Source organism: Tachyglossus aculeatus, chromosome X3 (genome assembly GCF_015852505.1).
Source record: "Tachyglossus aculeatus isolate mTacAcu1 chromosome X3, mTacAcu1.pri, whole genome shotgun sequence".
Classification (NCBI taxonomy): Eukaryota; Metazoa; Chordata; class Mammalia; order Monotremata; family Tachyglossidae; genus Tachyglossus; species Tachyglossus aculeatus.
The window spans coordinates 32,992,414-33,005,015 of NC_052099.1; the positions used below are offsets into that span (position 1 = coordinate 32,992,414).

General features: G+C 43.6%; 1 protein-coding gene and 1 non-coding gene across 2 annotated transcripts in view; both read right to left on the minus strand.

The window, feature by feature from the left end:
• Positions 1 to 12,602, minus strand: part of GABBR2 (gamma-aminobutyric acid type B receptor subunit 2) — a gene marked incomplete at its 5' end in the record, with an annotated part of 257,075 nt that overhangs the window by 166,777 nt on the left and 77,696 nt on the right. The gene's annotated exons all lie outside the window — the stretch shown is intronic.
• LOC119949040 lies at positions 8,927 to 9,064 on the minus strand. Its single transcript, XR_005457137.1, has one exon. It is a non-coding gene; the product is annotated as a small nucleolar RNA SNORA7 (small nucleolar RNA).

A 12,602-nucleotide genomic window follows, 5' to 3' on the forward strand; every position in this document is an offset into this window, starting at 1 on the left:
TCTAAAGGAGGGGGTGAGATAAGGAAAAGAAGTGTACCAAGCCAGTTACTGGGTAACACTGAGAAGCTTGACTACTCTCAACATTAAATCACCCCTCGGGGAAAAGCGTGAGGCTGCAGAACACGGTTATTTTACACAGAAGATAATCATAGAGCATTTATGGGTCTCAGTTCTCTCTCTGCTGACAACCTAAACTCCCACACAATAAATTAACTCTTCTGACAGTGGAGACACGGGGGGCTCCCGCACTTTTGGCCTCTTCAGTTCTGAACGGGAAAACTTTTCAAAGGAGACAATTCCAAGTTGAATTAGGCATTCATCCTACCCAATTCCTCTCATACTGACAATGAGCCTCTAACTGTATAGTATTAGCATATGTTAGAGAAGGTCACATTTCTTACAATCAATTGCATTTATTGGGCGCTTACTATGCACTTGGAAGAGTACAATATAACAGAGTTGGTAGACACATTGCCTGCCTATGGCGAGCTGATATAGTCTCACCTGAACAACAGAAAAATGGCAGGCAAGAATAATGAATTGGGGAAGGTGGAAATAGGATCAAACTCCCCACTTCAACCCAGAAATTAGGATGGTGAGGGGAAAGCTTTATGTGTAGCTCAAACCAGCCTGTCCACAGTGCGGCTTAGTGGAAAGAGCCTGGGCTTGGAAGTTAGAGGTCATGGGTTCTGTCACTTGTCAGCTGTGTGACCCTGGGTAAGTCACTTCACTTCTCTGGGCCTCAGTTCCCTCGTCTGTAAAACAGGGATTAAAACTGTGAACCCCATGGGAGACATGGACTGTGACCAACTTGATTAGCTTGTATCTACCCCAGAGATTAGTCCTCAGCCTGGCACACAGAAAGGTCCTAACAAATATCATTAAAAAAAAAAAAACAAAAATAAGAGTTTACTCAGCTCCCTCCTGGACACTGGGGGAACCAATTCTCAGAGGCAGTGGAGACTGGCTTCCATATATCCAGGAAGTGGAGGGTTCATGTTATTTCTGCCCTAAATCCCATGCATATTGTGTCTCTGTCTTCCCCTACCTCATGGCTGCGTTGTCACTTCCTGACAGTTGTTCCTTGCTGGTCTCTCCCATTTCTTTTTGGATTTCCATCTGACTCCCTCTCTATCTTGTTTCTCTGCCTCAGCTGATCTCCCATGATTTCTCTCTATCTCAACTCTCTGACATTCGCTTCTCCCTGGATCTGTCTCATGATGCCCTCTTTGAATGGTATTTTGTCTTGATCTTCTCTACTTCCTCACTCTCCCCTCTTCACAGTCCAAATGGAAATGAAACCCTTGTCCCCAGTACAAATATAGTTAAGTTAGGTGTTCTCTTTTTCTTTATGACATTTCCATTTTGCAGACCAAACAGAAAAGCCAAGAGAGGATCTTGTGACCTGAAAACTCTAGACGTTAAAAACTAAGGAACATAAAAATTAGTCTCTGGAATAATTTTTAAAATATTTTAACAAAATCCCAATACAGGCACATCCTAGGTTAGAGCCAGTTCATGATCCACAAAAACACAAGAAACTGGAGAGAAGCAGTGTGACCCAGGGGAAAGATCAGGGGCTCGAAAGTCAGAAGATGTGGGTTCTAATCCTTCTCTGCCACATGTCTGTTGTGTGATGCTGGGCAAGTCACTTAACTTCTCTGTGCCTCAGTTACCTCATCTGTAAAATGGAGATTAAGACTGTGAGCCCCATGTGGGACAGGGACTGTGTCCAACCTGATTACCTTATATCTACCCCAGTGCTTATAACAGTGCTTGGAACATAGTAGGTGCCTAAAAAACCCACAATTATTATTATTAACTGCAATTGTGGTTTGACACTCACAATACAATACACAGTTGCAAGGTGCCAAAACGGAAGGTATGGTTTCTCTACCTCTGGCTAAGGTTTGGGGACTAAGAAGTCATTTTTTGAAAAAGCCGATGACTTTATAAAAATGTCTAAAGACAACCCCAATAGGGAGAGATGAGTTCTAAGGTATGGGGAGGTGTTCAGAGAGAGTTGCCTGCAACAAGGTACCTTATGAAGATAAGGATGCTGTTGCTCAATTAAAGTCAGACAAATTCTTCATTAAAGGTGAAAAATTGCTACCACGGTCAGCCTTAAAAAGATTCATAATCTCATTTCAGCACTTTATTTAGCTAATGCACTATTATGCCTCCAATTATTATAGTGAAGATTTAACACTAGTTTAGTGACGTTTAATGTAATGGTATATAAAGCTGATAAAGGGATTTCATATTAAATTTCCAGAGGTTTTGGGACGGAGCCAGTTGATACAAATAAGTCTACGGGGAAACGTACACCACGATAACAACCGTTCACGACAGAGCTGCATTTTCTGGGAACCTGGATCGTGAGGAACGCCTGCATTTTCATTTCACTCTACACCTGGAGGTGAAGTGCTTGGACTTACTGGGAAACTAACTTCTAAAATTTAATCTTTACACAGCAAGGTGGACTAGTAGAAACAGCACAGGCCTGAGAGTCAGAGGACCTGGGTTCTAATCGCAGCACCGCCTTTAATACTCCTCCGCGTCCCACAGACTATCAGTATTCTGTTATTCCAGGACTCGAGCGTAAACCAATCAATCAGTGGTATTTATTGGGCGCTTACTGTGTTCAGAGCACTGTACCAAGTGCTTGAGAGAGTACAACAGAGTTGGAAGACGTGATCCCTGTTCTCAGCGAGTTTACGGTCTAGAAGGGAAGACAGACACTAATATAAATATATGAGTGGGGAAAATGCCAAATGTCCAAAGGACACAGATGCAATTACATGGATGACACAGAAGGGAGAGGGAGCCAGGGAAATGAGAGCTTAATCAGGGAAGGCTTCCTGGTGGACATGCGAGCTTATAAACATGCCAAGAACAGTGTGTGTTTCTCTCGGGAGAGAGGCCAAACATTCTCACTGAGGGACACAACTGATGAAGTGGGCTAGTGGATAGACCACAGGCCTGGGAATCAAAGGACCTGGGTTCTAATCCCAGCTCTGCCACTTGTCTGCTGTGTGATCTTGGGCAATCACTTCACTTCTCTGGGCCTCAGTTCCCTCATCTGTAAAATGGGGATTAAGACTGTGAGCCCCATTCGGGACAGGGATTGTGTCCAACCTGATTTGCCTATATCCACCCCGGTGCTTAGCAGTACAGTGCCCGGCACAGAGTCAGTGCTTAAGAAATGCCACAATGACTATTATTACCATTGTTATTATGAAGACGGGGACTCATGGATTCTCCCATAGTAAACAATGGATGAGCCTCAGTCCAGGCATGATGTCCTTAGAGCTGAGAACAGGGAGATTTTTTCTAGGGAGAGAGGTTTGTGAGACCCCCACTTCCACTCCCTTATCCCTTCCAAGCCATGTTCCCCCGGGACACAAATACCTCGCAAATGCACCTGGGCAGTAAATAGTTTTGAACCAACCAAACGGGGACTCCAAATGGGAAGAAATTCAACACGGCCAATCGTTGTCTTTTCAAAAAGAATTGGCTCTGAGATCCGCTGACTTGTAAACTGCCTGGGAATGGTACCTAGAATAGCCTCTCATTATAATTTAATCGACATCTGAGGAGCTTTAGGTAGTCCTGGGAAAGGAACCCTTTTTCACAGGGCCCCAAGACTTCAGCAGGAATTTTCCCTAACACTTACCACTGAAGGTAATAAAAGGGATCAAAACAAAAATCTCTCCTTGGCCCATGAATCTAGACCTTATAGAAATGTGAGAGCAGCCAAAATGAAAACGGAATAATAGAGACCTCGGGGGACTTCTAGGAGTTGTTAAAGACAATCCCATGTTCTCCTGTCGATGGAGGCTGGCGTCACTAGCTTACCTTTGAGTGCCAGAAAAATGACTGAGAAAGTATAAATATTAGAACATTTGACATTTCACTGTGTTTACTGAACACTCTGTCTCCTGACTGTTGCCTTGAAAGACTCTCTCTGGATAAATGGGATACACTGAAAAGCTCAGTCCAGAGACCAGGAAGTGAACTGGAAGAGAACGAACAGAAAAGCCACGAGGCTGTAACAGAGTAGCATAGGTTGTTACCAGGTCACTAGCTGGACGAGGTAAAGCTAACAAAACAGCAATTTGGAGATTTTTGAGAGTGGGTGCCCCAGACCTCGCAAAAACACAAACCGTAAGAGAGACAGCTGGAGAATTAACAAGGAGAAATGCTGGCAAATGGTTTGGTGCATATGCTAACAAATTAACTTGAGAACATGGAGAAAAGAATTCATGTCTTTCTTAAAGATGAGAAATTGTCTAGAATAACTGTATTCAAAACATAAATCATTTACTGATAAGTAATGACAAGCTTACAACAGCCAACAGGGTGACAGGGAATTTCTGGGGTTATCTTGGCTTTTTAGTCTTCATTTATTTCATTTTTTAACCTCTTACGGTTCTATTCTACCCTGGTTAGCACTCTCCATTGGTTACATGAAAGGAGAGTCCAAAGAGAAAGTGTGCTAAATGAAGTAGTTTTCCCTAGGAAATAATAGAAAGGGCATTATTCCCTAGGAAATAATGGAAAGGGCATTATTCCCTAGGAAATAATAGAAAGGGCATTATTCCCTAGGAAATAATAGAAAGGGCATTATTCCCTAGGAAATAATGGAAAGGGCATTATTCCCTAGGAAATAATGGAAAGGGCATTAGTATATTTCTAAGATCTGAAAAATGCAAAACCCATGACAGAACACAATGCATTTAGTTACATGATAAATCAATAATGTAAATTTGTACCAATAATGAAATATTCTCAATTATTTTGAAATATTTTCAACAGGCACTGTTTAAGTGCTGGGAAAGCTACAGACTGGACACAGTCTTAATCCCCATTTTATAGATGAGGTCACTGGGGCAGAGAGAGTGAAATGACTTGTCCAGGGTCACATAGCAGATAAGGGATGGAACCGGGATTAGAACCCTGGTCCTTTTGACTAGTCAGTCAATCATATTGAGCACTTACTGTGTGCAGAGTTGTACTAAGCGCTTGGGAGAATACAACAATATAACAGACATTCTCTGCCCTCAAAGATCTTACAGTGCAGAGGGGGAGATAGACCAGGTCACCATGGTTAAAATAGGTTCTCCATTTCCAATTCCCTAGTATCTCTCTCTCAGGGACGAGGAGAAAATCAAAGAGAAAGTGAGTTAAATGTTTCCAGAACTTTTGTCCCTCCATGATCAAAGCATAGGGGCTATCATTCTTTCAAGTCACTATAACTTGGTTCAGTCATTCACTTCCCCGAGCATTAAATGGCACCCCGATGGTTTGAAAGTTTAGCCAGAAAGTCCATAAAAACACCTACTTCAAATTATTTGGCTATTGGTGCATATTCACATTATTTGATCATTGTGACTATATTGGTTTTCTCCAGCCACTTTAAAAACATATGTATAATTTTTCATCAATGTTTTTGGGCCCAGAGAATGCATTAATGGCATCTACATGATTTCCTTTGGGAAATTCTAGTTCATTTAATGCTCTTTTTACTCTATCTTCATGGAAACAATTAGGAGCAGAAAATCAAATAACTGTTTTTTGGTGAGTTGGAATGGGGTAATCATAAAAAAGAGGGGCAGAAGAAGATTGGGCTCAGGGAACACTGTAGCTCTGAGATTTGGGCTACTGATTTTGATTCTTCTTATCAAAGACTCAGCAACAGTAATATAGTTAACCGTGAATCATGGTATTAGGTCTCTGGAGAACAGGAAAAAGAATCAAAAGATTTTATCCCTGGCCTCAAGAGATGACAACTAATGAGAAAGAGAGTAAATAAATAAATGGACTAGTATATTAATACTAATTGTGGCATTTGTTAAACATTTACTATATATCAAATGCTGTACTACGCACTGGGTTAGGTGCAAGATAATCAGATTGGATGCAAACCCCATCCCACAAGGGGCTCACAGTCTTAGTAGGCGGGAGAACAGGGATCGAATCCCCATTTTACAGAAGAGGAAACTGAGGTCCAGAGAAATTAAGTGATTTGCCCAAGGTCACACAGCAGGTAAGTGGTGGACCTGAGATTGGAACCCACGTCCTCTGACTCTCAGGCCTATGTTTTTCCCACTAGGCCAAGCTGCTTCTCAGTAATTAGGAGTGAGAGAACAGACACGGTAACAGACGCAAATGGGTAAATCAATCAATACAAAACACGCAATCGATTAATCCAGGAGCAGGGAGGGGGTTCGTGAGATGATACAGGCCGGAAAGGTGGAGGGGGGGGGTAACGTAACAGACCCTAGGATTAAATCAAGCAGAATCTCTCAGACTTTCAAAGTCAGAAACTCTAGGCAAGATGGAGAACAAGATGTCTAGGGAAAGAATCTTTTGTCAGGAAAGCTATGGCTCTTTTATGAAATGAAGACCTGGTCTTGCTGAACGACATTGAGTTCTCGAAATGTAAATTTGCCTCATGACTTTTTGGATCTTTAAGAAAGTCACAACTTCTGTAAAGTTAGGGATTTCCCCCTCCGTTTATTCTTACCTGAATACGACTCATTCAGGATCTAGGTTTATTCATTTCAATTTCACCTTTGCATATGAATAAACTGCTTTTTTTAGCACACACAATGACTAGCCCAGGAAACATGCTTTACTGAGAACTAGACTCATTGCTCAGATCGGATCTGTGGGAGGGAGAAACAAGACTGGAATTTGCTCTTTTATGCACTGGATTAAATCATTTTACCCATGTTTACCAACTTCCTCGGGAATTAAATGGGAGAAGTATTTGCAATCGAGGGTTTCTTTCTGTGCAGCTGAATAGTACTCTACTTTCTCAGGCTGCTTCTGACCCAACCATGGTATTAGCATTTGCAAGAATCTATACAAAGAGACTGTTTTGCACATGGTGAACACAGAAGTGCTTCAGGTTTTTGAGACATACTGTTTCTGCACAAAAACGTCGATAAAAGATGTTTTGACAGACAGTTACTCAATATTGGTGAATCTCAGGCAGGTTGACATTATGCCAATTAGCTGAAAGATGTTTCTGGACGTCACGTGGGAAAAATGTATAATGGATCAATACTGCATCAAAAAGTTAATCAAATTCATTAAACAGAAGTGTAGCAGGAGGAAGTATCGATCAGTTCTACTAAGCTGCAACAGTTCAAACTCTGGTCTGAGAATGTCCAGTGACTTAAGATAGTGCTTCTTTTGTTTTACGATTGGAAGGCGGCATGGCCTAGTGGAAAGGCCCCAGTTTTAATCCAGACTCTGCCACTAGCCTGCTTGGAGACCTTGGGCATGCCAATTCCTTCTCTGTGCCTCAGTTTCCTCAGCTATAAAGTGGGGATGAAATACCTGCTATCCTTCCCTAATGGGTCACAGTGGAGAGGATACAAACTTATTTCCCTTTAAAGATACCCAGCTTCACTGTGCCCCCTTTGCCAATTCTTTCTGCGAAGAGAGCACAGTTTGAACATACCTTTTCGAGGTCTCCCTGCCCCATGAAGAAGTACCTAAAGCCAAAGGAACGCTTTACTTTCCTCTTTTGTGCCTTTTCCCCAAATTTACCTCTCAAGAAGTTTGGATTAACTCTGGCTGCTTAAACTGTCCCTTCTCCTCTTCATCAATGGTATTTACTGAGCGCTTCTGTGTGCAGAGCGCTGAACCTGTGTTTTCTGAAGTCAAGCTCAGTGAAGTTTTAGCAACGATTTTGGGCCCATGCAGAACTATAATAAAAGCTAAAGGATCTGAAAAAAGTGCGGAGGCAGCTAGGACCATTTCCCTATTTCACGGCAGCAGCTTTCCTTAGTGGAAAGAACACAGCCCTTGGAGTCAGAGGACCTGGGTTCTAATCCTGGCTCTGCCCCATGTTTGCTGAGTGACCATGGGCATGTCACTTCATTTCTCTGTGCCTCGGTTACTTCATCTGCAAAAATGGAGATTGAATACCTGTTCTCCCTCCTACTTAGACTGCGAGCCCCATGTGGGACAGGGACTGTGTCTGACCTGGTTATCTTATAGTTTCCCCAGTGCTCGATATATATCAAGCACTTAACCCAGATTACAGTTATTATTGTGATATTAGAGAAGCAGCATGGCATAGTGGATAGAGCACGGGCTCAGGAATCAGAAGGTCATGGGTTCTAATCCTGCCTCTGCCACTTGTCTGCTGTGTGACCTTGGGCAAGTCACTTCAATTCTCAGTTACCACATCTGTAAAATGGGGTTTGAGATTGGGAGCCCCACATGGGACAGGGACTGTGTCCAACCTGGTTTCCTTGTATCCACCCAGTGCTTAGTTCAGTGCCTGGCACATAGTAAGCAATCAACACATACCATTGTTATTATTAATCCCAGCTCCACCACTTGTCAGCTATGCGACCTTGGGCAAGTCACTTCACTTCTCTGTACCTCAGTTACCTCATCTGTAAAATGGGGATGGAGCCCGTGAGCCCCATGTGGAACAACCCAATTTGCTTGTAACCACCCCAGGGCTTAGTACAGTGCCTGGCACATAGTAAGTGCTTAAATACCATAATTATTATTATTATTGCTATTTAAGTCAGAGCATCATGGCCTAGGTCAGCCCCAGTTTGGTGTGGGGAGAGGGGATGGTTCAGGCCCCCTTGCTCCAGCATTTTGGGGTGTAGATGAACCTTAAGATCTGTCCCTCGGGGCCAAACTAATGGACAGTAATGGCTTCAGACGGGGCCCAGTGGTCTTTTTTGTCATGCCGTCAAGTTGTCTCCGACCCACAGCGATGCCACCTCTCCCACAACGCCCATTTGCAATCATTCTGGTAATGGATCCAGAGAGTTTTCTTGGTAGAAATATGGAAGTGGTTTACCATTGCCGCCTTCAGCGCAGTAAACTCGAGTCTTCGCCTTCAACTCTCTCCCGTGCTGCTGCTGCCCAGCACAGGGGAGTTTTGACTTGTAGCAGATTGCCTTCCACTCCCTAGTCACTGCCCAAGCTAGGAATGGAATGGGTAGACCTCTGCTTGACTCTCCCTCCCATAGTCAATACTGGTAGAGGACTGGAAGCTCTCCAGATGTGACCCTCAGAGGGGCCAGCGACCTTAGGCATTTTAAAAATGGAGAGGACTAGACCGTAAACTCACTGTGGGCAGGGAATGTGTCTACCAACTCTCCTGTACATTTGTTACAATACATTTGTACATCCGTTAAGCACTTATTAGGTGTCAAGCATGGGGAAAATACAAAGCACTGGGGGCCAGGCACAGTCAGACACAGACATAGTGTTCACAATCTAAGTAGGAAGGAGAACAGGTATTGAATACAGATTTTACAGCTGAAATAACTGAGGCCCAAAGAAGTAAAATGACTTGCCTAAGGTCACACAGCAGACAAGTGGCACAGCAGGATTAGAACCCAGGTCCTCTAACTTCCAGGCCTATGGTCTTTCCACTAAGCCACATTGCTCCCTCAGAATGGAGAATCCGGATGCAACCCCTTTCTCCAGCAGGCTCAAGGCGTGGATGGGAGAATGGAACTGCTAAATTAGACCGAATCTCTTGATAGAGCCCGGATCTATTTTTTTTTATAGTATTTGTTAAGCACTTACTATGTGCCAAGCACTAAGTGCTGGGACAGATACAAGGTTATCAGGTTGTCCCATGTGGGGCTCACAGTCTTAATCCCCATTTCACAGATGAGGTAACAGGCACAAAAAAGTGAAGTGACTTACCCAAGGTCACCTGGCCGAAAAGCGGCAGAACTGGGATTAGAACCCAGGTCCTTCTGAGTCCCAGACCTGTGCTCTATCCACTAGGGCTCCCTACTTTGGATTTCACTTGTGCATTCTTCCCACATAATAAAGCACTCTGTACACAGTAAAAGCTTAATAGGATGACTCTTACTTCCATTGCTACTACTACTGAATCAAGGTGTGATTTTCAACCCTAATTAGAGGTGGTAAGTTGCTACCATTTCACATTTTTGCAGGGTTCTCATTAAGGGGTAAGTGGCATCACAGTTGTGTTTACACAATCAAGTCTCTTAACTCTAAAAGGTATCAGCTGAGAGCAGCCAGCAGAGTAACTGAGATATTAAAAGGTGTTTTGGTTATAATTAGTCCGTTTCCTGGGCTTGTCACCTGTGAAGCTTTGAGGGATAAATGGAATCTTTTGCCTCATATGAGGGAAGAGGGTTTTATGACACACCACAGTTCTGCACACTTTGTTCAGTTGGCAGATTGCAGTTTTCACTTTGATCCAACAGGAGTTTTTGCAGTTGATATGCAATGCGGCATCACGGAAATAGCCAGGGTTTAAACCGGGAGCCAGTGAGGGCCGGACCATCTTCCTTAGAGAATATAAAAATGATCGATTCAGTGTTGGAGAGAGGAGAAGACAGGAAAAGGAAAACCACAATCTGCTAGGCTCGACCCCGAAGACTTGGTTTCAAGGTTGCTCCCGCCGTCCAGTTTCTTCTCATTTAGAGGAAATATATTTGGTAAAATCTCTGGCTTTGGGGTCCTTGCTGGAGTACCTCTCCAATATGTTACCAACTTGTACTTCCCAAGCACTTAGTACAGTGCTCTGCACACAGTAAGTGCTCAATAAATACAACTGAATGATCAATCATATTTATTGAGCGCTTTTATTCATTCAATCGTATATACTGAGTGCTTACTTTGGGTAGAGCACTGTACTAAGCTCTTGGGAGACTACAACAGAGTTGGTAGGCAAGTTCCCTGCCCACAGCCAGTTTACAGTCTAGAGGGGGAAATAGATAATAGAAATAAATAATTTACAGATACGTACCTAAGTGCTGTGGGGCTGAGAGTGGGGTGAATTCCAAGTACCCAAATGTACAGATGATGCAGAAGGGAGAGGGAGTCAGGGAAAACCAGGGGGGCCTACAGGACAGAGCACCGGCTTGGGAGACAGAAGGACCTGGGTTCGAATCCCGGCTCTGCCGCATGCCACTGGACGGGACTCTGGACTCCTGGACATGCAATGCTCCATCAGAACCAACCGATAAATCAATCAATCCATTATTGAGCACTTACTGTACTAATTGTTTGAGAGAGTACACTATAACAGAATCAGTAGACGCCAACCCCTGTAAAAACCTGCTCAGAGGGCTTAGCTACCTCTCAGATGCAAGACCTCCATCCTCTGAAGCAAATACTGAGGGGACGAGGAAAAAAAGGAAAAGGTCTACTTTTCTCCAGAGAGAAATGATCAATCGCTGCTTCTTTTTAGAGCACACATTCTTCACAGCATCGTGTTTTCTCCTAGCAGTCCATTTCTGCTTAATCCGATTTTACTTGGGTCGGGGAGACTATTTCTGTACGCTTGCTGTGGGAGCGAGCGTTCCACTTGAGGGGAAAAAAGCCTTCCGTTTTGGATCTCGAACTAAAGCAGTCGACGGTCACAGGATCTAAGGGCTCTGAATGAATGCCCGATGGGAATCAAAGATACATCTATTTCTTGGCCGCCAGGATCGAGGAGAGAGAGAGAGAGAAGAGGAAAAAAGAGAGAAGGAGCTGACGGATAAAGGAATCACTCTCCCAAATCTCTCTCTAGCCCTGACCTCTCTCCTTCTGTGCTTAACGAATACCATAATTATTATTATTATTCTGTGCAGGCTCGCATTGCCTCCTGCCTTCAGGGCAGCTCGACATGGATTACCCTAGCGCTTAGAACAGTGCTTGGCACATAGTAAGCGCTTAACAAATACCATAATTATTATTGTGATGTATCAAGAAGCAGCACAGACTAGTGGATAGAGCACAGGCCTGAGAGTGAGACGGCCTTAGGTTCTAATTCCAGCTCCACCCTGCTGTGTTATCTTGGACAACAGCAGATAAAGCCCAGGCCTGGGACTCAGAAAGACCTGGGTTCTAATCCCAGCTCTGCCACTTGTCTGCTGTGTGACCTTGGATAAGTCACTTCACTTCTCTGGACTTCAGTTACATCATCTGGAAAATGGGGATTGAGACTGGGAGCCCCATATGATACAGGGACTGTGTCCAACCTGCTTAATTTGTATCCACCCCAGCACTTAGTACAGTGTCTGGCATATAGTAAACACTTAATACCGTTCAAAAAATAGGGAAAGTGAAAAAAAAATGAAAGAAATACAGTGCCCTGAATTCCCACTATCAATGGTCAAGTCACTTAACATCTCTGCCACAATTTCCTCAACTGTAAAATGGGGGTGAAATACCTGTTCTCCCTTCTATTTAGACTGTGAGCCCTGCGTAGGTCAGGGACTATATCCGGCCTGATTAACTTGTATCTACTGCAGTGCTTAGAACAATAACTGACACCCAGTAAGTGCTTAACAAATACCACAAAAAAACTGGCAGTAGAAATATCCATTTTTGACCTGAATCTGCCAAAGACCAACCTAATGTTCAATGCCACCGAAGGCTGGCTCTTTTTGGCCCTCCTTTTCGGGACTCTGACCAAAGTATTAGTAGTAATAATAATAATGACACTTATTAAGCGCTTACTATGTGCAAAGCACTGTTCTAAGTGCTGGGGAGGATACAAGGTGATCAGATTGTCCCACGCGGGGCTCACAGTCTTCATCCCCATTTTACAGATGAGGTAACAGGCACAGAGAAGTGAAGTG